General features: G+C 53.9%; 1 protein-coding gene across 1 annotated transcript in view; it reads right to left on the reverse strand.

Annotated features, from left to right (window-relative positions):
• Positions 1-21,793, reverse strand: part of LOC146772553 (mucosal pentraxin-like) — a 43,665-nt gene extending 21,872 nt beyond the window's left edge. The window contains exon 1 of the mRNA XM_085639621.1: positions 21,735-21,793. The gene's annotated coding sequence lies outside the window, so the exon portion shown is untranslated. The remainder of the gene's footprint in view (positions 1-21,734) is intronic.
• Between the last annotated feature and the right edge of the window lie 637 nt (positions 21,794-22,430).

Genomic DNA, 22,430 nt, shown 5'->3' on the forward strand with positions numbered 1-22,430 from the left:
GTCGAACAGCTCCTCAAAGGTGGAGACCTTGCTGCCCTTGATCCACCCGTCCAAGGCCCGGCTGTAAAAGTTCACGTACTCCACCCATGTGGTACCGGGTATCTTCTTGCAGTCTCTAAATCGCTGTTGTTAGACTCGGCCTCGTGGCATGGCCATCCCTGTCCCCGCACCACATATCCTGACCCATGCACCTCATGACGCCCCCGAGCACACGGCCTAGCCGATCCTTCCCACCAGAACACACACACACCCGACCCGGACTTCCCCGTCCGTGGCCTTCCTCCTTTCGGCCACACCGGGCCCGCGTGCCCACTTCATGCACCAAGATGGCCGCCCGGCCCCAGCGCGACCCTGGCCTAGAGGCGCCACTCCGGCTGGAGGACATCGCGCTCCCATTGGGATGAGAGAGGGAGGAGCAGTTTCCATCGCACCTCTGAGCTCCCCTGGGAAGGTGGGTTTCGATCGGCCCGCCGGCCTCCCTGAGGGCTGGCTCCATGCCTGCTGGGTGTCTGGGGCTCCTCCCAACCCGGCCCGGAAAGGATCAAAAGACAATGGCATGAAACCCCGACAAGCGACCCCCAGGTGACAAGACCCCTGCCTGCACAGACTCCGGACATCAAAGAGGAGTCGACCTATAACAAGGAGTGCTCTGGGACTATCTGGCAGATTCGCCTTTGGAAACACCTGAGCCCTGCTGAGCGACTCGCGGCTCCCTGAAGATCGTAAGACCTCCGAACTTGTGCTTGAGCCCTGCTGAGTGACTCGTGGCTCCCTGAAGATCGTAAGACCTCCGAACTTGTGCTTGAGCCCTGCTGAGTGACTCGCGGCTCCCTGAAGATCGTAAGACCTCCGAACTTGTGCTTGAGCCCTGCTGAATGACTCGCGGCTCCCACAGACTCTCCTGGTCCCGCCGGACCCCGACAACGACAAGCGTATCCCCCAGCTCGAGGATTGTGAGCTGTGCGCCGGGTACGCCCCTGCATTTGATCCATAACCCCAAAGACTGTCCCGCTACCTCCTACCCCTCCCCGAGACTCTGTGAGCCCGTGCTCTACTTGTATATACTTGCCGTGCTGATCATAAAGATCCTACGACTCCGATTTGATAAAGATTTGTTCTTAAGAACTCACGGTGTGGCGTCTCTTTGTTGTGTGGTGCCGAGTGTGCGATCCTAGATACGAGATTCCTCCCTTGAGGAGTCTCCCGCCAGTGCCCGGCTACGATACCTCGAGGGTTGGTCTCAGGATAGTCAGGGCCCCCTCCGGGCTCCTCTGAGGTCGCCTTCTAACATTGGTGGCAAGCGACGGTATTCGGGCCCATAATCTAGAGATCGTACCGTGAACGGCTGACGCACTACCGACAAAGATGGCAGAAGGAAACGCCATGAGTCTCACAGAAAACAACACCAGTACCGTGTTCCAGGCGGAACAACTGGAAGAATACACGCACAGAGAACTGAAGCAATTCTGCAAAGAACGAAAAATCGCTACCACTGGTCTCAACACCAAAGAAGATATGCAGAAGGCACTGAAAGCTTGGGTGGATTCTGGAGCCCCCCGCCCTGAAGGAGCGGTGGAACTCCACGACGAAGCTGGACACTCCCAAGGAGAACCCAGCAGCAACCAGGTGCGAAGCTTCGTACCAGACGGGGGCCTATCCCCGGAGGAACTCGCAGACAGAGAGAGAAGTCGCCATCACGAACTCGAATTGGCCAAACTTAAAATCGAGGGCAAGTTGAAATTAGCCGAGAAAAAGCTAGCAGTGGAACAGATGCGAGTACAAGGAGAACTGGAAGAGAAGAAACTCCAACGGGAACACGAAGGAAGGAGACTCCAACTGGAGCACGAACGCAGCTTGAAGGAAATCGAGCTAAAAGCAAAAAGCGAAGAAGCGCGGCCCCCGGGAAACCGAGAGGCGGCCTCCCCGGCGGAGCAGAAGGTCCACATTCCCAAGGATGTGGTCAAAGAAAATTACAAAAACGATGACATCCAACAGTGGTTCAGGGCATACGAGGTCGCCATGACCTCCCATCGGGTCCCGCAGAAGGATTGGGGGGCCGGGTTGTGGGGACGATTTCTGAGCGAAGGGAGAGACACCCTGCTCGACCTACCAACCTCCATGCAGACCTCCTACAACCACATGAAAGAGGCCCTCCTCACAAGGTAGGGCCTCACCCCGGAGATGTACCGCCAGCGGTTCCGGGACTGCAGGAAGATCCTGGGCACCACCTGGGTGGAGTATGTAAAATTCTTCAGCCGTGCATTCGATGGGTGGATCAAGGGCAGCAAGGTAACCACCCTAGAAGAACTAACCGACCTCATGTTGTGGGAACACCTGGCTGCGAACTGCTTTGTGGAACTACGCCAGCATCTGCTCGACAGCAAGCTCACGGATCCGAGAAAGCTGGCTGTCGAGGCGGATCGCTGGACCAACACCCGGGTCTGCCGGGGCCCCGTAGGAGAGTACCCCCGAGCCAGTCAGGGACCACCCCGCCAGAGAGGGGGGGGAACCAGGGAGGGCAGAGAGAGTCCCAGCCCAGTCCCCCGAAAACCCAACCTCCGCCTTTCCCGGCGCCCCCACCAGCTGTATCCGGCCCACCCGTGAGACGGGGGCACCGGGTGACCATCACTTGTTTCCGTTGTCAGAAGCCCGGGCATTACGCCAACGACCCTGAATGCCCCATGGCCCCACACATCACCCCGACAGCACCCCCCGCTAGACAGATAGCCAATGTAGCACTGGGGGAGGAGGTTGAGGAGACCGTAGAGTGGGAACCCGCCGCCATGGCCCTAGCATCATTAGGAGATAGAGAAATGGCCCCTGGAAGCCTCCTGCCCTCCAACACGAAGAAATATGGGCAGCTCGTAACGATTAATGGCCACCAAGTAGAGGCCCTTCGTGACACCGGGGCCAGCATCACCGGTGTCCTCAGTCATTTGGTCAACGAAGACCAGGTCCTCCCCAACGTCTTTCCCCGGTAATTTCCGCTGACAATACGGAAAGTCTGTGTAAGGTAGCCCTGGTGCCTTTTGAATGGGGAGGGGTGGTCGGTAAACTGAAAGTCGCAGTGAGAACCTCCCAGCCAGTCGACTGTCTCCTGGGGAACGACCTAGAAAGTTCCCCCTGGAAACAAGTCGAGCGCAAGACCCACCTAGGGATGATGGGTCTCCCTGAGTGGGTGTGCGCCACCACCCGATCTATGGCAGCCCGACTGACCCCCCTTGGGGAAGTCGAAGGCGCCCCGACCACAGAAGACAGGATGGTCCCCGCCGAGGGTCCCCACATCCCCCCACAAGGAGGGTCGGTCGCCAGCGACGAACCCCCACTTTCCGACTCCGCGCAGGTCACCGAGTTAGGCGATCTGCCCGAATTGGCCCAGTGGCGCCACGAGGGGGGCCCCTCCCGAGAGGAGTTCTGCCGGGAGCAAGCTACCTGTCCTTCCCTGGTCGGGCCCCGGCAACAAGCAGCGGCCCAGGCCGCGGGTGACCAAACTGGAACGCACCGGGTGTATTGGAAAAATGACCTTTTGTACAGCGAGCAGAAGTCGGTGGAGCTAGGATCCGCCCGGGTGCTGGTGGTACCCCTACGCTTCCGAGACCTCCTCCTGGGCTTGGCCCACGACGTCCCCCTCGCAGGCCACTTGGGCCAGGACAAAACCTACAGTCTCCTCGTGACTCACTTCTACTGGCCCAGAATGAAAGCGGATGTAGAAGCCCACTGCAAGTCCTGTCCCACGTGCCAGGCTAGTGGGAAGAGCGGAGGAAAGCGCAAGGCTCCCCTCCAACCCTTCCCTGTCGTCAGTACCCCTTTTGAACGAGTCGGGATCGACATCGTGGGGCCCCTGGACCCCCCAACCTCCCAAGGTCACCGCTTTATCCTCGTCCTGGTGGATCATGCCACCCGATACCCTGAGGCCATACCCCTGCGCACCGTCACAGCCCCCGTGGTGGGCCGGGGGTTGATGGGAATCTTTTCCCGTATGGGTTTTCCCCGCGAGGTCGTGAGCGATCGCGGTACGAACTTCATCTCCAAATACATGACGTCCCTGTGGCAACAATGTGGAGTGTCCTATAAGTTCACCACCCCATACCACCCCCAAGGAAATGGCCTGGTAGAGCGGTTTAACCGGACTCTGAAGGGGATGATCGCGGGCCTGGAAGAGCCCCTCCGGCGTAAGTGGGACGTCCTGCTCCCCTGCCTCCTGTTCGCCTACCGGGAAGTCCCCCAGAAATCCTTGGGGTTCAGCCCATTCGAGTTACTCTACGGGCACCCCATCTGGGAGCCCCTCAGCCTGGTCAAGGAAGGGTGGGAGGCGGCACCCCAAGGCCCCCCCCCCGAGATGTGTTCCGATACGTCCTGACCGTCCGAAACCAGACTAGGAAGTTCCGAGAGCTGGCCGAGGCCAACCTGGAGGCGAGCCAGGAAGAGTTGAAGCGCTGGTACGACCAGAATGCCACTCTGGTCGAGTTCCAGCCGGGCCAGCAGGTATGGGTCATGGCCCCCGTGAAACCTTGTGCCCTCCAGGATAAATGGTCCGGGCCCTTCAAAGTGATTGAGCGGAAGAGCCAGGTCACGTACTTGGTGGACGTCCAGTCACCACGCGACCCCCTCCGGGTCCTTCACGTGAACCGCCTCAAGCCTCACTTTGTGCGGACGGAACTGAGCCTCCTGCTGGCCACCGATGACTGGGCCGAAGAGGAGTCGGATCCCCTCCCTGATCTCCTGTGTACCAAAGAGAAGGATGGCTCCGTAGAGGGAGTGAACCTTTCCCCATCCCTCACTTCCCAGCAACGTGAGGATTGCCGCCAGCTCCTAGGGCAGTTTTCCGACCTATTCTCTCTGGTCCCCCAAGTCACCGACTGGTGTGTCCATGACGTGGACACCGGAGACAGCCCACCGGTGAAACACCGAGCCTACCGAGTCCCTGATCGGGTCCGGTCCTGCATTCAAGCCGAGGTCTCGAAGATGTTGACCTTGGGAGTGATCGAACCCTCAGACAGTCCCTGGGCCAGCCCCGTGGTCCTGGTCCCGAAAGCAGCTGCCCCCGGTGTCGCCCCAGAACTCCGCTTCTGCGGGGACTACCGGGGACTCAATGAAGTCACCCGAGCCGATGCCCACCCCATTCCCCGAGCTGACGAGCTCATTGACCGACTCGGGGCTGCTCGGTTCCTCAGCACATTCGATCTCACCTGCGGCTATTGGCAAATTGCGCTCACAGAAGGAGCCAAGGAGCTGTCTGCCTTCTCCACCCCGGATGGGCACTATCGCTTTCGCGTGATGCCCGTCGGGATGAAAAATGCCCCGGCCACCTTTCAGCGACTGGTAAATAGAGTCCTGGCCGGGCTGGAACAGTTCAGCGCTGCCTATCTAGACGATATCGCAGTTTTCAGTTCCGAATGGAGTGAGCACCTCCAGCACCTCCGGAGGGTGCTAACCGCCCTGTGCCAGGCAGCCCTCACTGTGAAAGCCAGCAAGTGCCAGATTGGGCAAGGTTCGGTAGTCTACCTGGGGCACCAGGTCGGAAGCGGCCAGGTCGCCCCTCTACAGCCCAAGATCGACGCCATCCTAGCCTGGGAACCACCCACTACCCAAACAGAGGTCCGAGCCTTTCTGGGCCTCACGGGCTACTACCGGAGATTCATCCGGGGGTACGGCAGCCTGGTCGGTCCCCTCACGGAACTCACGTCCAAGAAACAACCCAAGAAAGTGCAGTGGACCTCTGCCTGCCAAGAAGCGTTCGATGCCCTGAAAGCGGCCATGTCACTGCCCCCGTTCTCCAGGCCCCCGACTACTCCAAGGAGTTTGTGGTACAAACGGACGCCTCCGAGCATGGGATTGGGGCCGTCCTGTCCCAGGTGAATGACCAAGGCCTAGACCAGCCCGTAGCCTTCCTCAGCCGAAGGCTGTTGTCCAGAGAACAGAGATGGAGCACCATCGAGCGCGAGACTTTCGCCGGAGTCTGGGCCCTCAAGAAGTTACGCCCTTATCTGTTCGGCACCCATTTCAAAGTCCAAACCGACCATCGCCCCTTGCGATGGCTCATGCAGATGCGAGGAGAAAACCCCAAACTACTGCGGTGGTCAATCTCCCTCCAGGGGATGGATTTCACCGTGGAACATCGCCCTGGTACTGACCACGCCAACGCTGATGGCCTCTCCCGGTTCTTCCGCCTCAGCGAAGAGAACCCCCAAGAAGATGGGTAGTTCTCTCCAGCTTTCAGCTGGGGGGGGACGCGTGTTAGACCCGGCCTCGTGGCATGGCCATCCCTGTCCCCGCACCACATATCCTGACCCATGCACCTCATGCCGCCCCCGAGCACACGGCCTAGCCGATCCTTCCCACCAGAACACACACACACCCGACCCGGACTTCCCCGTCCGTGGCCTTTCTCCTTTCGGCCACACCGGGCCCGCGTGCCCACTTCATGCACCAAGATGGCCGCCCGGCCCCAGCGCGACCCTGGCCTAGAGGTGCCACTCCGGCTGGAGGACATCGCGCTCCCATTGGGATGAGAGAGGGAGGAGCAGTTTCCATCGCACCTCTGAGCTCCCCTGGGAAGGTGGGTTTCGATCGGCCCTCTGGCCTCCCCGAGGGCTGGCTCCATGCCTGCTGGGTGTCTGGGGCTCCTCCCAACCTGGCCCGGAAAGGATCAAAAGACAATGGCATGAAACCCCGACAAACGACCCCCAGGTGACAAGACCCCTGCCTGCACATACTCCGGACATCAAAGAGGAGTCGACCTATAACAAGGAGAGCTCTGGGACTATCTGGCAGATTCGCCTTTGGAAACACCTGAGCCCTGCTGAGCGACTCGCGGCTCCCTGAAGATCGTAAGACCTCCGAACTTGTGCTTGAGCCCTGCTGAGTGACTCGCGGCTCCCTGAAGACCGTAAGACCTCCGAACTTGTGCTTGAGCCCTGCTGAGTGACTCGCGGCTCCCTGAAGATCGTAAGACCTCCGAACTTGTGCTTGAGCCCTGCTGAGTGACTCGCGGCTCCCAAAGACTCTCCTGGTCCCGCCGGACCCCGACGACGACAAGCGTATCCTCCAGCTCGAGGATTGTGAGCTGTGCGCCGGGTACGCCCCTGCATTTGATCCATAACCCCAAAGACTGTCCCGCTACCTCCTACCCCTCCCCGAGACTCTGTGAGCCCGTGCTCTACTTGTATATACTTGCCATGCTGATCATAAAGATCCTACGACTCCGATTTGATAAAGATTTGTTCTTAAGAACTCACGGTGTGGCGTCTCTTTGTCGTGTGGTGCCGAGTGTGCGATCCTAGATACGAGATTCCTCCCTTGAGGAGTCTCCCGCCAGTGCCCGGCTACGATACCTCGAGGGTTGGTTTCAGGATAGTCAGGGCCCCCTCCGGGCTCCTCTGAGGTCGCCTTCTAACAGTTGTCGGTACATTTCGGGGGTGAGCCCATATCTGGCTACTAGGGCCTCCTTCATGTGACTGTAGGAGTTCAGCACCGAGGAGGGTAGATCTAGTAGGGTATCTCTCTCCTCGCTCAGGAACCGGCCCCACAACCCAGCCCCCCAGTGTTTCTGCGGGACTCGGTGGGAGGTCATGGCGACTTCGTAGGCCTTGAACCATTGCTGGATGTCGTCGTTCATATAGTATTCCTTCACCACATCCTTGGGGATGTGGACCTTTGGTTCCACGACGGAGGAGAGGGGTTGAGTTCCCGACGGTCTGGCCTCCTCACTTTTAGCCTTGAGCTCGATCTCTTTCAGGCTGCGTTCGTGTTCTAGTTGGAGTTTTCTTTCTTCGTGCTCTCTCTGTCGTTTCTTTTCCTCGAGTTCTCCTTGTAGGCGTAATTGTTCTACCGCCAGTTTCTTTTCGGCCAGTTTTAGCTCTCCCTCGATTTTTAATTTTGCTAGCTCTAGTTCGTGGTTGCGGGCCCTTTCTCGGTCCGCTAGCTCCTCTGGGGATAGGCCCCCATTGGGGCGCCGTTCCTCCCCGGGGTGCTTCGTGGTTCGTTTGGCGGCTCTCCTTCTGTTTGTGCCCGGGAAGCTCCTGCCTCGACCCAGGTCTTTAATGCTCCCTGGAAATCCTCTTTCGTGCTTAATCCGGTGGTAGCGATTCCAAGGTCTTTGCAAAATTGTTTCAGTTCTCGGTGCGTATAAGATTCCAACTGGTCCTCTCGGAATGTCGTGCTCGTGTTGGTACCTGCGGCACCTAGGGAGGTTTCTCCTTCCATTTCTTCTTGGTAGTGCGTCAGCCGTTTACTGCACGATCTCTAGGTGTTGGCTCGGATCCCGTCGTCTGCCACCAAATGTTGGAAGGCGTTCACCGGGGAGGCTGTGGAATGCGTTCCTGACCACCCGGGAACCCACCTCTCCCAGAGTTAGGCCGAGCAAGAGCGGGGAGGCCCTTCCTGGAAGGGTCTCGTACCTAGGATCGCACACGCTGCGCTTACACTCTTCTGATAGAGGGACACCACACAGTAGTTCTTCGTAAGACAATATACTTTATCGTTAGTTGTAAGGGATCTTTATGATCCGGAAGGCAGGTATAGAATTAGTGCCACAAGCGGCGGCAATCTCGTGATGGGGGTATGGGGGTAGCGGGACAGTCTTTGAGTCAGTGTCTCTGCGGAGTATCCTGCGCACAGCTCTCAATCCACGAGCTGGGGGGATGTTGCTTCTCTCGGCAATCTCTGCCGATTCTCTTGGAGGAGGGTGCCGCGAGTCACTCAGCAGGCACAGGTGGTTCGTAAGTCGGGGAGCCGCAACAGCGTCAGCAGGGCTCAGATGGTTCAGAGTTCGGGGAGCCGCGACAGCGTCAGCAGGGCTTAGATGGTTCAGAGTTCGGGGAGCCGCGACAGCGTCAGCAGGGCTCAGATGGTTCAGAGTTCGGGGAGCCGCGACAGCGTCAGCAGGGCTCAGATGGTTCAGAGTTCGGGGAGCCGCGACAGCGTCAGCAGGGCTCGGATGGTTCAGAGTTCGGGTAGCGTTCTTCGGTTCGGGGGGCGATCGAGCCGCGACCAGGTCAGCAGGCTCTCGTCAGTCCAGGTCTTCTCTGCCTCCCGTCCCTTCCGCACCCCTTGTTATACTTCCCCTCCTCTTTGAAGTCCGGAGTCCTCGCCGAGAGGGGTCTTGGTGCCTGGGGGCGGTCTGTCGGGGCTTCCTGTCGCTCAGCCCTTTGATCTGTTCAGGTGGGTCCGGGAGGGACTCCAGACACCCAGCAGGCGAGGCGGCCGCTCACCGGGGGCCTGGTGGTCGATCGAAACCGTCCTTGGGGAAGAGACCAGAGGTGTGACAGGGTCGGCGCCTCTCGGTCTGGCTTGGGGGGTTCCTCTCTCCCTCGGCCGGGCATGCGTGTTGGGGTCTGGCCGGCCATCGGGATGTTGGGCCGGGGTGGCCGGAAGTCGGTGACATCGTGGATCGGTGCGGTTGCAGGGTGGCTTGCTGTTCGGGAGGGCCCACGCCACGAGGCCGGTCTCACACCTCTGTGATGTGCTCACCCTTGTTTGCTTCCTCCCCACTTCCCTCCGTGATGCGCTCACCCATGTGTGCTTCCTCCCCACTTCCCTCCGTGATGTGCTCACCCTGTGTGCTTCTGTCCACTTTATCCGTGATGTGCTCACCTGTGTGCTTTCTTCCCATTTCCCTCCATCATGTGCTCACCATGTGTGCTCCCTCCTCAAATCCCTCCGTGATGTGCTCACCCTTGTTTGCTTCTTCCCCACTTCCCTCCGAGATGTGCTCACCCATGTGTGCTTCCTCCCCACTTCCCTCCGTGATGTGCTCACCCTGTGTGCTTCCTTCCACTTTCCTCTGTGATGTGCTCACCCATGTGTCCTTCTTCCCCACTTCCCTCCGTTATGTGCTCACCCATGTGTGCTACCTCCCCACTTCCCTTCGTGATGTGCTCACCCTGTGTGCTTCCTCCCACTTTCCTCCATGATGTGCTCACCCATGTGTGCTTCCTCCCCATTTCCCTCCGTCATGTGCTCACCCTGTGTCCACCCTCCCCACTTCCCTCTGTGATGTGCTCACCCTTGTTTGCTTCCTCCACACTTCCCTCCATGATGTGCTCACCCATGTGTGCTTCCTCCCCACTTCCCTCTGTGATGTGCTCGCAGTTGTGTGCTTCCTCCCCACTTCCCCCCGTCATGTGCTCACCATGTGTGCTTCCTCCCACTTTCCTCCGTGATGTGCTCACCCATGTGTGCTTCCTCCCCACTTCCCTCCGTGTTGTGCTCACCCTGTGTGCTTCCTCCCCACTTCCCTCCGTGATGTGCTCACCCTTGTTTGCTTCCTCCCCACTTCCCTCTGTGATGTGCTCACCCTGTTTTCTTCCTCCCCACTTCTCTCCGTGATGTGCTCACCCTTGTGAGCTTCCTCCCACTTCCCTCTCTGATGTGCTCACCCATGTGTGCTTCCTCCCCACTTCTCTCTGTGATGTGCTCACCCTTGTAAGCTTCCTCCCCACTTCCCTCCATGATGTGCTCACCCTGTGAGCATCCTCCCCACTTTCCTCGTGATGTCCTCACCCTGTTTTCTTCCTCCCCACTTCTCTCTGTGATCTGCTCACCCTTGTGTGCTTCCTCCCACTTCCCTCCCTGTTGGGCTCACCCATGTGTGCTTCCTCCCCACTTCTCTCCGTGATGTGCTCACCCTTGTGTGCTTCCTCCCCACTTCTCTCCATGATGTGCTCACCCATGTGTGCTTTCTCCCACTTCACTCCGTGATGTGCTCACCCATGTGTGCTTCCTCCCCACTTCTCTCTGTGATGTGCTCACCCGTGTGTGCTTCCTCCCCACTTCCCTCCATGATGTGCTCACCCTGTGTGCTACCTCTCCCACTTCCCTCCGTGATGTGCTCACCCATGTGTGCTTCCTCTCCACTTCCCTCCGTGATGTTGCATTACCGCATCCAGACGAATTTTAAACCCCCCACCCCCTCCAAGGTTTTAATGTCCTCTTTTTTGAACATCTCAAAACATGTTCAGGGTGGTGTTGCCTCGCACTGCCCCAAGCAGCTGTTGAGGACTAAGGTGCCCACTGCGGCCCCTCGCCGGGAAGTGCAGCGCCTTAAAGAGCAACTTCAGGGCCTTGAGGAGCAGCTGCTCACGTGACAATTGCATGTCATTGGGGAAATGACAGTAGCTTCAGAACTCAAGGTAAGTGAGGCGTGCTTTGCATTGTGAGTCTGGTGTCTGTGAGGCTCACGGGTTCCATGGAGTCACAGCCCTCCTCTCCCACGTATGGAGGAAACCAGCCCCCCTCCACTTATGGAGGACGTAGCCAATCCCTGTGCATGTGCGTGCTTCCTCCCCACTTCCCTCCGTGATGTGCTCACCCTTGTTTACTTCCTCCTCACTTCCCTCCATGATGTGCTCACCCTTGTTTGCTTCCTCCCCACTTCCCTCCGTGATGTGCTCACCCTTGTGTACTCCTCCCACTTCCCTCTGTGATGTGCTCTCCCTGTGTGCTTCCTCCCCACTTCCCTCCGTCATGTGCTCACCCTGTGCACTACCTTCCCACTTCCCTCCGTGTTGTGCTCACCCTTGTTTGCTTCCTCCCCAGTTTCCTCCGTGATGTGCTCACTCTTGTGTGCTTCCTCCCCACTTCCCTCCGTGATGTGCTCACCCTTGTTTGCTTCCTCCCCCCTTCCCTCCGTGATGTGCTCACCCTTGTTTGCTTCCTCCCCACTTGCCTCCCTGATGTGCTCACCCTTGTGTACTCCTCCCACTTCCCTCTGTGATGTGCTCTCCCTGTGTGCTTCCTCCCCACTGCCCTCCGTCATGTGCTCACCCTGTGTGCTTCCTCCCCACTTCCCTTCATTATGTGCTCACCCTTGTTTGCTTCCTCTCCACTTCCCTCCGTGATGTGCTCACCCTGTGTGCTTCCTCCCCACTTCCCTCCGTGATGTGCTCACCCATGTGTACTCCTCCCACTTCCCTCTGTGATGTGGTCCCCCATAGCGAAAATAAATGCTTATATACAGAGGGATGTGCTGTAAATTTCTGTTTGCGTATGGCGCTTATGTGGGGAAGAGACAATTCTTGAGTAGTTTTCTGAAGATAAGGTGGTTGTCGGTGGCGCCTATGTTGGGGGTAAAGAGTTCCATAGTTTGGCTGCTTGAACAGAGAAGGATGTGCCGACAATGGGTTTTTTCTTGTATCTTGGGATTTTGAGGCGAGATGCCCCTCTAGAGCGGAGGTTCCTATGATGGCAACTGGTAACCAATGCAGGGCTTTCAAGGCAGGTGAGATGTGGTCTCGCGGTTTGATATGCAAGAGTGGTCTGGCAGCCGAGTTCTGAATCCGTTGTAGTCTTTACATGGCCGTTAAAGGTGATCTGTGTTACAGGCTATTGGCGTAATCGAGTTTGGACAGAACAAGGGAGAGTTTAGCTTGGACCTTGTGTAGAAATACCAAATGAGGGAAAATTTGTTGCAGCATTTTTATAGTGACAAAGCTTGATTATGCTAGTCTGTCCACTTGGGCATTTATCAACAGCTTTGAGTCCATAATTATTCAGAGGTTTCTTACTTCCTTCGATAATTTAGGTGGTGATCCCAATACATCAGGCCAGGCGGCAAGCATGTCGTAATGTTTCCAATCGCCACACGTGAGTATTTCCATTTTTGAAGCATTCAATTTGAGATGTCTCCAAGTCATCCACTGATCCACAGCTCAGAGAAGACTGAAAATTGGGCCTTTTTCAATGTCTTTGGGGCATTCCAGTTGAAGGAGTATTTGCATGGCATCTGCATAGTTATAGCACATGAGGTGAAATTGATTGATCAGTTCCGGAAATGACTTCATGTAGATGTTAAAAAGTATGGGCGAGAAGATAGAGCCTTGAGGGACCCCTGCTTTTGTGGAGTATGGTTTGGACTTAATAATACGTCTTGAATACTATCCATAGGAATCATCTTTATCAACTTTAGAATAACGAGATTTTGAGAAAAAAACGTGTAGGGTTTTATATTTATGCCTTGCAATCTGCATTAAGCCTGGTCCTGGTTCATAATGCACTGAGCTATAATGCAAATATTTTAACTGGTGACATGAAGGTGACATGGGGATCGCTGTAATAAAAGCAGTAACCCACTGAGATATCTGGGTTAAATACAAATCTGTGTTCTGCATGTTAGACTTTCTGCTTTCTGTGAAGCACTTTAACCCTCTGTTTTATAATGAGCCAAACCTGTAACCAGACAAAAGCAGATTTCTCCATCAAGTGTATTAACAACCCAAGTTATCTTACTCCTCCCCTTCGCAGCCAAAGTTGCAGAGACAACAGTCAACAGGAAACTGACATGATTCATTGAAGAGAACGCCGTCCTCGACCCGTCCTAATCTGGATTCCGAAGCAACCACAGCACAGAGGTTGCCCTACTCGCCGCCACAGACGACATCCACACCCTCCTGGACCAAGGCCACTCCACAGCCCTCATCCTACTTGACCTATCAGCGGCCTACGACACCGTCTCCCACCACACACTAGTCGCCAGACTACACGACGCAGGCATACAAGGAACAGCCCTGGACTGGATCCGATCATTCCTCACCGGAAGAAGCCAAAGGATCAGACTCCCACCCTCCTCTCCGACCTCACGAAAATCACCGGAGGAGTCCCACAGGGTTCATCACTGAGCCCCACGCTCTTCAACATCCACATGGCCCCCTCGCAGCCATCAGCCTCAACATCGTATCCTACGCCGACGACACCCAGCTCATCCTCTCCCTCACCAAAGACCCCACCACTGCCAAACTCAACTTCCAGAAAGGAATGCAAGACGTTGCAGTCTGGATGACCAACAGCTGCCTGAAGCTCAACGCCGAGAAGACAGAAGTCCTCATCCTTTGTACTACCCCTTCTGCATGGGACAGCACCTGGTGGCCGACTCCCCTCGGAAGCCCACCTACCCCCTCAGACAACGTCAAGAACCTTGGCATCGTACTCGACTCATCACTCACCATGAACGGACAAGTCAACGCCGTCACCTTCAGCTGCTTCAACACCCTCCACATCCCCCGTAAGACCTTCAAGTGGATCCCCCCTGAGTCAAGGAAGACAGTCACCCACGCACTCATCACCGGCAGACTGGACTATGGAAACGCACTCTACGCCGACATCAACAAGTCCCTACTCAGCAAACTGCAGACAATACAGAACACCGCCGCCAGACTCGTCCTCGGCATCCCCCGACACAAACACATCAGCCAACACCTGCAGAGTCTCCACTGACTCCCCGTGGAGAAAAGAGTCACTTTCAAAATCCTCACTCACGCCTACAAGTGCCTACACAACAACGGACCCAATTACCTCAACAACAGAATTAACTACCACATACCCAAAAGAAACCCCTGATCTTCCAACCTCACACTGGCCGATACCCCACGCATCCACAGAGCCAGAGCAGATGGAAGATCCATCTCTCACATTACAGCCAAGACCTGGAACGAGCTACCGGCAGACATCAGACGCGTCCCCTCCCTGAACAGCTTCAGGAAGACCCTCAAGACCTGGCTCTTCGGCTAAATAGATCTGCGGAGCACCCCTCCCCCCCAGCACGTTGAGACCCTCACGGGTGAGTAGCGCGCTTACAATTCCCTGATTGATTGATTAATTGATTGATTGATTAGTACACCCTGGAAATTTCTGGGACACAAAGATCTCTGCAGCAGGCGCCTTAACCCGGAAGATATTTTAAAGCGGTCTGTTTGTAAGCAATCAAGGAAGAAAGACCAGATTCACTAAAACATCTGTCTTTGTGGCCAGTTTCTTTGGGGCAGAGGTTTTAAAAATATATGTGTAATTTGAGCGTCGGACTCTGCTCCTCATGGCCCTGTCCGTTGTGACTCCCCTTCACCTCCAATTCGTGGCGTCTGAAAGTATTTTGATTTTCCATTTCCAGCCGAAGTTGCCTGACCTCACCAATTCCCCATTCTATCAGCTGAATCACCATGGGGCATATGTATCAAAATCTCCATTTGCGAATCTCAAATAGCGATTTTTTGAGAATCGCTATTTGAGAATTGCAAAACGGGATTTATTTAAAAATTCGCAAATATTTTGTGAATTCTTAATATTCCTTAATTGCGATTAGCAAATTGCGAAATCGCAATTAAGGAATACCTTCCCATTCATTCCTATGGGCCAGGAGGCCCATAGCACTGAATGGGAAGTCATTCTCAAATTGCGAATCGCAATTTGCTAATCCCAAATTGAGAATAATTTCAAAGGTGCAAGGGTGTCATGATGACACCCTGATGCACCCCTGAAATTAGCATGTGTGCGCATATGGCGCATGTATGTGCGCCACATGGCACTTTGAAAAATGCAAAAAAGTGCATTTTTCAAAGAAATCGCATATTACCACCATCTTGAAGTTGGTGGTTGTTGGACTTGGCCCTTTTCCCTGAATTTTTTCGTTTTTTTATTTCTCCCAAGATGGCTGCCACAGGCCCCTGCTACTGCAGAGTGGCCTTTTCTAGTAGCACCCTAGCTGCCAGGAGCTGGCTGGAACCCCACAACAATGTTGCGACACCAGCCCGCCTTTTTTGTCCCATAGGTAGAATGGGGAAGCTCCTGGAATGTGCTAGAACCTTCTAGAAGGGAGGTGTGGTTTTACTTTTGCCGCCTTGGCTAGAGGTCACCTGACCTAGGGCTACTTAAGTGAGGGAGGGAACTTTTTCTAGTTAGTTGGCCAGCAATGTTGCTAGATTGGGCTATTTCCCACACAATTGGGCGACTTTTTTCCCAGTTGTGCGGGAAAAAACCATGCCTGGCGGGGGGCTACTTATTGGGCTAGTTTTGGATGGTTGTGTGCAATTTTGTGGCCTGGGCGGGCGCCGACCACGAGGAGTCGGTCGCGTGAGTGCGCGGGCCAATGTGGGGGTCCCCCAGGGCCGTCAATCCAGTAGCGCGCGAAAACGCTACCAATGACGGCCCTGGGAATCATTTGTTGGCCAGCCCCTGCGTGCGTGCGTCACGCTGCGTGACCTCAGCCTGAGTGACGGAGCTCTTACTTTTTCGGCTCAACGGTGGACGCCAGTGACGGAGCTCTTACTTTTTCGGCTCAACGGTGGACGCCAGCCGAGGCTGTAACCGGTCCCAGCCCACAGCAGCAGGCACGCATGGAGTGAGAGTCCCGGGGCGGAGAGCTGGTCTTCCCCAGCACGGTGAGTGTAATGTTCATGCTGCTGCTGCCTTCCACCACTACCAGTAAGTGCAGGACTTTCTCAGTTCCAAGCACGCTGCAGCCCCACTCTGCCGCCCCCACTTCTGTGTGCATACAGTTCGCATCCCGGCAGTGCCGCCCACCTAGTCAACACGTATGGTGCCCCCAGAATTAACACAGGCAGGCACAACATCCAACACTATAAAATCGTAACATTCAGGGTGCTGCCAATGACTCTAACTCTCGTTCATAGTAATGCCAACAGTTCTACCTTTTCAACAATGGGTGGACTCTGGTGTTCAAAGCTTCCGAGAGGACTTGCACATATAAGTAAAAAACATTTCATTACGAGGCAGATAGCTCTAAAAACACGCGAGACCTTTTGCATTGCAAATGCTTGTTTGTTCTTCTGATTTATTTATCAGTCATCTTTCGTATGTGCAAACACCAATAATGTTTGTGTGCGCCTAGGTGTTTCCACCTTGTTCTGTTTGTGTGTTTGTGCAAACGTTTGAGTGTGTGCACGTGTTCATGCATTTGTATATGTATGTGTGTGTTCACCTCGTATGCATATGACACTTTGCATTGATGCCAATATGTGTGTTTATTAAGTGCTTCTGAGTGTGCTTGTGTATTCACAAAAAAAGCCAGATCTAGAGGTTCTGTCAATGTTTGTTAACATTGCATGAAAACAACCAAAGCACTCCAAGACGCCTGAACATGAACCTCCCGTGCTGATCAGATTTACGTCCTTTAAATATATCTTTAAGGATCTAACTTTTCATAGATGGTTTGATTGGGTCATTAAATTCTTGCCCTCACCGAATCGCACTTGCGGATGGAAATAAGCACGAGCAAAGCCAATAGGTCGTGCTTATACAAAAGCTAATGGAATGGCTTTGTCAATGTTTTATTTAGCCATGTCGTACAGCAGCGCGGCTGCTGTACAGAATGATGGAAAATAACGAAACACAAGCATTGAAGAGCCAATAGGCTTTGCCTATGCGAGATCTATTGACAAAGTCAATAGATCATGCACAGATTAAACCTATTCGATTTGACAATGCTTGTTACCAAAGTGCTCACTGCAACTGCTTAGCTCTGAAAAGTGCACAGCAGCCTGTCCTGCACTCCTCTTCTCAGCATGGCCTGGCACTGTGCATCAAGTATTACTCATGACTTCCACTTTTTCAGATTGCCTATGTGCAGGTGCATAGTGAACCCTCCCCCACCCCACCCCACCCCTTGCTTTAGGAAGACAGCAAGGGCGAAATTCTTGATGGGCCTCTTCTGTCTGCAACTCTGCAGACAAAGGCTCAGCTCATAATTAAGAGGAAAAGGTGGGCGAGTGAGTAAGTGAAGGGATGGCTGGATGGATTAGTGAAAGTGTGAATGGATGAATGAAAGGGTGAATAGATGGATAATGAGCGAAAGGATGGATGGATGAGTGAAAGGGTGGCTGATCGGTGAGTGAATGGGTGGATGGATGAGTGGATGGATGAGTGATAGGGTCAATGGATGGATTCATGAGTGGATGAGTTGAAGTATGGGTGGATCAAAGAAAGGAAGGATGGCTAAGTGAAAGGGTAAAAGAAGAGAGAAAGGGAGGATGAATGGATGACTGAAAAGGGGACTTGGTGGTAGGATGAGTAACTGGGTGGATGGATGAGTAAGTGAAATGTTGGCTGGATGGGTGAGTGGATAAATGGCTGGATGGATGAGTAGATGGTTGGGTGGAAGAGTGGATGTATGAGTGTACAGATGGATAGGGTGAAAGGGTGGATGAATGGATGAGTGAAATGATGGATGGAAAGATACGTACGTTTTCAAGTGGATGAATGTTTGGATATAGATGGAATTACTTATACACTATTACGCGACCACCTTTGATGTGTCTGTAAAACGTACCTTTTGTCCCGAAGTTTTGTCCTGAATTTTGACCTCCCGTCCTGAATTTTTGTCCTGAATTTTGACCCTTTGTCCTGAATTTTTACACTCACCGTCCTGAATTTGCACCCATGCCAGTCGGTCACCCTATTTGTAGGAAGTGATGAATATTGATAGATGCCAGGAAGTTGACGTAGGTAAAGAGTGTTTTAACACCCAAACCAAAACTGACCACATCGGTTGTTCGTAGGCCAGCCCAGCTTCGAAAACGGTCGTGCAGGGGCCATCCAACCTCGCACGCACCTGCTGGCAGCACCGCGTGCGTCTGTTTACCACTGTCCTGGCATGGATCTGACACTCCGTGCTTCACCACGTTGCTGATGCCAAGGCGCGCACTGACGCACACTGTTTGCCGCTCGAACTGGAGCTGATTTCGGGGGGGGGGGCTGAATCTTTAAGCAATAGGCAGAGTGGAGCTGCAGGGGCTCTTAGAAGTAGCAGTGAGAACTGGTCTTAAAAATTAATAGAATTAAGGCAGGTGCCCAGTTAACACCCTCCCACCATCTGTATATTGAATAGAATGTATATTTGTCGTTAAAATTGTTTCTGATGACAATTTGTGCATAATTGGAGACTTGCTAATTTGGGCTGGTTTTTGGGCTGGAACTGGTCTGATTGGGCTTATTTTGGGCTTAAATTTGAGTGGCTTTGGGCTTGGGACGGGTCTAAAAATCTGGCAACACTGTTGGCCAGTTGGGGTAAAGCAGAGCTGGAGAATCCATGTAGGAGTTTTAGGCAGTAGGGCCTAGCCAGGGACTTATGCCTCTGAGAGTGACAGGGCTTAGGTGCTGCCTCTTAAGTGAGTGAGGGCTCCTGTGAAACCCACTGATCTTGCCCAGCAGTAGGAGGACCCAGGGAACCTCTGCCCAGCCTGACTAGGAAGGACCTAGTCGCCAACTCATCCCCTACCCCCAAGGAACAGAACCCCCAAGGGCGCCAGTATCACCTGCGCCGCAAGAACTGAATGCTGAGACTTCATGACAAAAACTGAGTGCTGAAACGTCGTGACAAGAACTGAATACTGAAACTTCCTGCAAAAGGCTGATTGCCTGACTACTGGGGATCGCCCCGGTCTGAGCGCTTTGTTCCCTGCACTTCTAAACCCGACCTGGGACCCCCTACGCCGATTTACTGTCGAGCACGGAGCTGGCAGAGCTCCTGCTTAATTTGGACCCCCCCTGGCGCCAGGACCAGCAGCACGATCACCGCCGCGGCCCGGAGGCCTCAGGGTCGTGTCAACTCGAGGTCAGGGCCTGCAGAGAAGCCCGGAGCCCCGTCGCTGCCGTTGCAGCGTTGTGAGGAAGAGCTGTTCGCCGTGACGTGTCCCGCGCCGTTGCGCGTATGAAGTGAGGGGACCGGAGCGGAGCCGGACGACGAGACAGAGGTAAAACCCCCGGGGGCTGGGAGGTAGCGTGGCCGAGGGAAGGCCCAGGACTCGCCCCCCCTCTGCTCCGCGAGAGACTTGGTAAGGCCCTGGTGCGCCCCCTGCCGAGCGGGAGCGACACCGCATGGAGAGACTTGACTTTCCCCCCTCCGCGGGAGATTCCCCTTCCATCTGGAACTCGAATTCCCCCTCCGTGGGATTGCCCTTACCTGGGGACTGCCGTCTATCTGAACGTTGTGCTCTTAAATGCAATGCGCTCCGTGTACGAGTAGCGCTCTAGCTGGAAGCTGTAATCTTAAATGCAATGCGCTCCGTCTACGAGTAGCACTCTAGCTGGAAGCTGTAATCTTAAATGCAATGCGCTCCGTGTACGAGTAGCGCTCTATCTGAAAGCTGTAATCCTACATGCAATGCGCTCCGTGTACGAGTAGCGCTTTACCTGAAAGTTGTGTTCTTCAATGCGACGCGCTCCCTGGGCGAGTAGCGCGCTAAGTTCAAGTTGTGTTCGTAAGTGCAACGCGCTCCAGGCGCGAGTAGCGGTCTATCTTCAGGTTGAATTCCTCAGTGCAGGGTATCTTATGTACGAGTAATGCTTTATCCTCAGGGTATGCTCAGAAGTGCAAGGTGCCATATGTACGAGTAACGCTTTATCCTTAGGGTACGCTCCGAAGTGCAATGTGTCATATGTACGAGTAACGCTTTATCCGCAGGGTATGCTCCGAAGCCTAATGTGCCATATATACGCGTAGCGCTTTATCCTCAGGTTATGCTTGAAGGTCCTCAATGTGCTAGGTATACGGGTAGCGCGTTAACCTTACGTTGCGCCCAGGAGTGCCTAATCTTTGAAGGGGTAGCGCTTCAACCTCACGTTACGCTCAGGGGTCCCTAAGGTCATACAAGGAATACTTTACTCCTGCGGAATGCTCAAGAGGGTGCATGGGCACCGTTGCTCAATGTATCTGTAGGGATCTCTGAAGTAACCATAATGCAATGCGGTAGTATAAGTGTAAATATGTGCAAGTTGAGAACCATTGTCATCTGAAGATTTGTGCGTGCTCCTTTGATTAGATAAATCTAATTACTTGTATTCACATTAACTGTGTGGCGTCCCTTATTGTGTGCGTTTACTGCCTCAGAGGATGTGTGTGTTGTATGGTTGCTTAACACATAAGCCTTTGGGTGCCCAGCCGCTCGTGTCACGTTACCCCCTTAGGGCCTGGAGACCCCAGGTCTTACAGTGGTAATTTGCGATTTCTTAAGGAGAAATCGCACAACTTGGGTGCGTGTTACATAGCATTTAAGGAATCGCAATTTGCGATTCCTTAAATGCTTACGCAAAATTAAGAAATCGCAAAATTAGCGATTCCTTAATAATGCGGTGCTAAAATGGCTCATACATCTCATTTTGCGATTTTGTATTCGCAAACGCAGTTTTTTTGCGATTCGCAGCGTTTGAGAATACAAAATCGTTTGATACATATGCCCCCATATCCGTTCAGTATGGAGCACAACGCTCATATTTAAACTCCCCTTCGAAACTTTCCCAAGAGATATTCTGTGGTCTGCCCTCCTTAGTTTATTCATCCGGTCTCTAAATCTTCCTGCACCGAAAGATATGACTTTCTAAAAACAAATGGCCCTGGGCAATAGACCCATCACAAGGGTGGTTGACATTAACAACGGAAACTTTCGATACTAACATCTGACTTCTGGGAACTGAAGAAAAAAATTAAAAGTGCCAACTACTTTAAATCATAGCTGGAGCTCGTCTGTCCCGCACATTTTTTTTTTACAGTTTTATTTAGCGCGAAGGTATCAGAGCGCTTTACACGAGCACCAGTTACGTTACACAAGAACACATTCATTTTTGTTAGGGAGATTAAGTGATTTGCCCAGAATCACAGGATGTTGACCCGACGACGCCGAGACTCGAACCGGTTCCCTAGCTCTAAAGTCAGCAGCAGAGCCTAAGTCCCCCCCCCCCCCAATACCCCCCCCCCCCCACCCCTCCAATAAAAGGTCAAGAACGAGCCCTTCCTGGTCACTCACACGAAATAAGACGCCTCTCACATGTGAAAGATCACGACACGTACACAGCGCTACCTAGCAAGCGCTACCCCACCACAGTGCACCGTGCCACAGTCTCACTTATGCTCCTTGGCACACCACAAGGAAGCAGGAAGCGTTATTTAATGCTACTACTGAAATGAAACCAGTAAGACATGGTAATTGGGCGGCTGATGTATGGAAACTTACCTGTCAGAAGCGAAGCAAACGTCTTCGAAAACCCACTTTATGTCAGGAAGTTCTCGACTGGACAGCAGCCGCGCCCGCACGTGCTTTACAGCGATCCATGTGAGATGCACGTGACACATATCTACCAATCCGATTCGCCCAAGTCTCAGCAGCAGACGGCCATATATTTCGCAATCCAGTTATTAAACATTGAGAAACTAAGGGGAAGCTTTGGGGCGTCCTGGTGTCTTGCCAGAAGAAGGAAGTTGACAGAACACTTGATCTGTGTAGCAATAATTGGATTTTGATGTTGTATGCAGTGCACTTGTACTCAACTGTGCTGCCAGTTAAAGGAGCACTTCCATCAGTCTAAATCCTTAACTGGTCCACAAGATTTACCTTTCAACCCACTTTGTTATCTTAGCCTCCATGTGCGGCAGCCGGAATCTAGGCCTTGTCTCTGTAAGTCCCACAGCACTGGGATAAACGTCTCCAAGACTTACAAGTATCCTTCCACTTCACATCCCAGGATTTAACAAGCAGTGTCAAAGCCAACAGGTCACACCTTTTGGCTTACACTGCTGACCTAATCTTTGCCAATGCTACTGCATGGTGTCTCAGCCTGATTCCATATGCATGCTCACACATCCGACAAGACGTGGCTGACAATTTTTTTTATTTGCCTTTCAGGGGTGGCCAACTTGGCGGATACCAGTC

This window comes from Triturus cristatus, chromosome 12 (assembly GCF_964204655.1).
Source record: "Triturus cristatus chromosome 12, aTriCri1.1, whole genome shotgun sequence".
Classification (NCBI taxonomy): domain Eukaryota; kingdom Metazoa; phylum Chordata; class Amphibia; order Caudata; family Salamandridae; genus Triturus; species Triturus cristatus.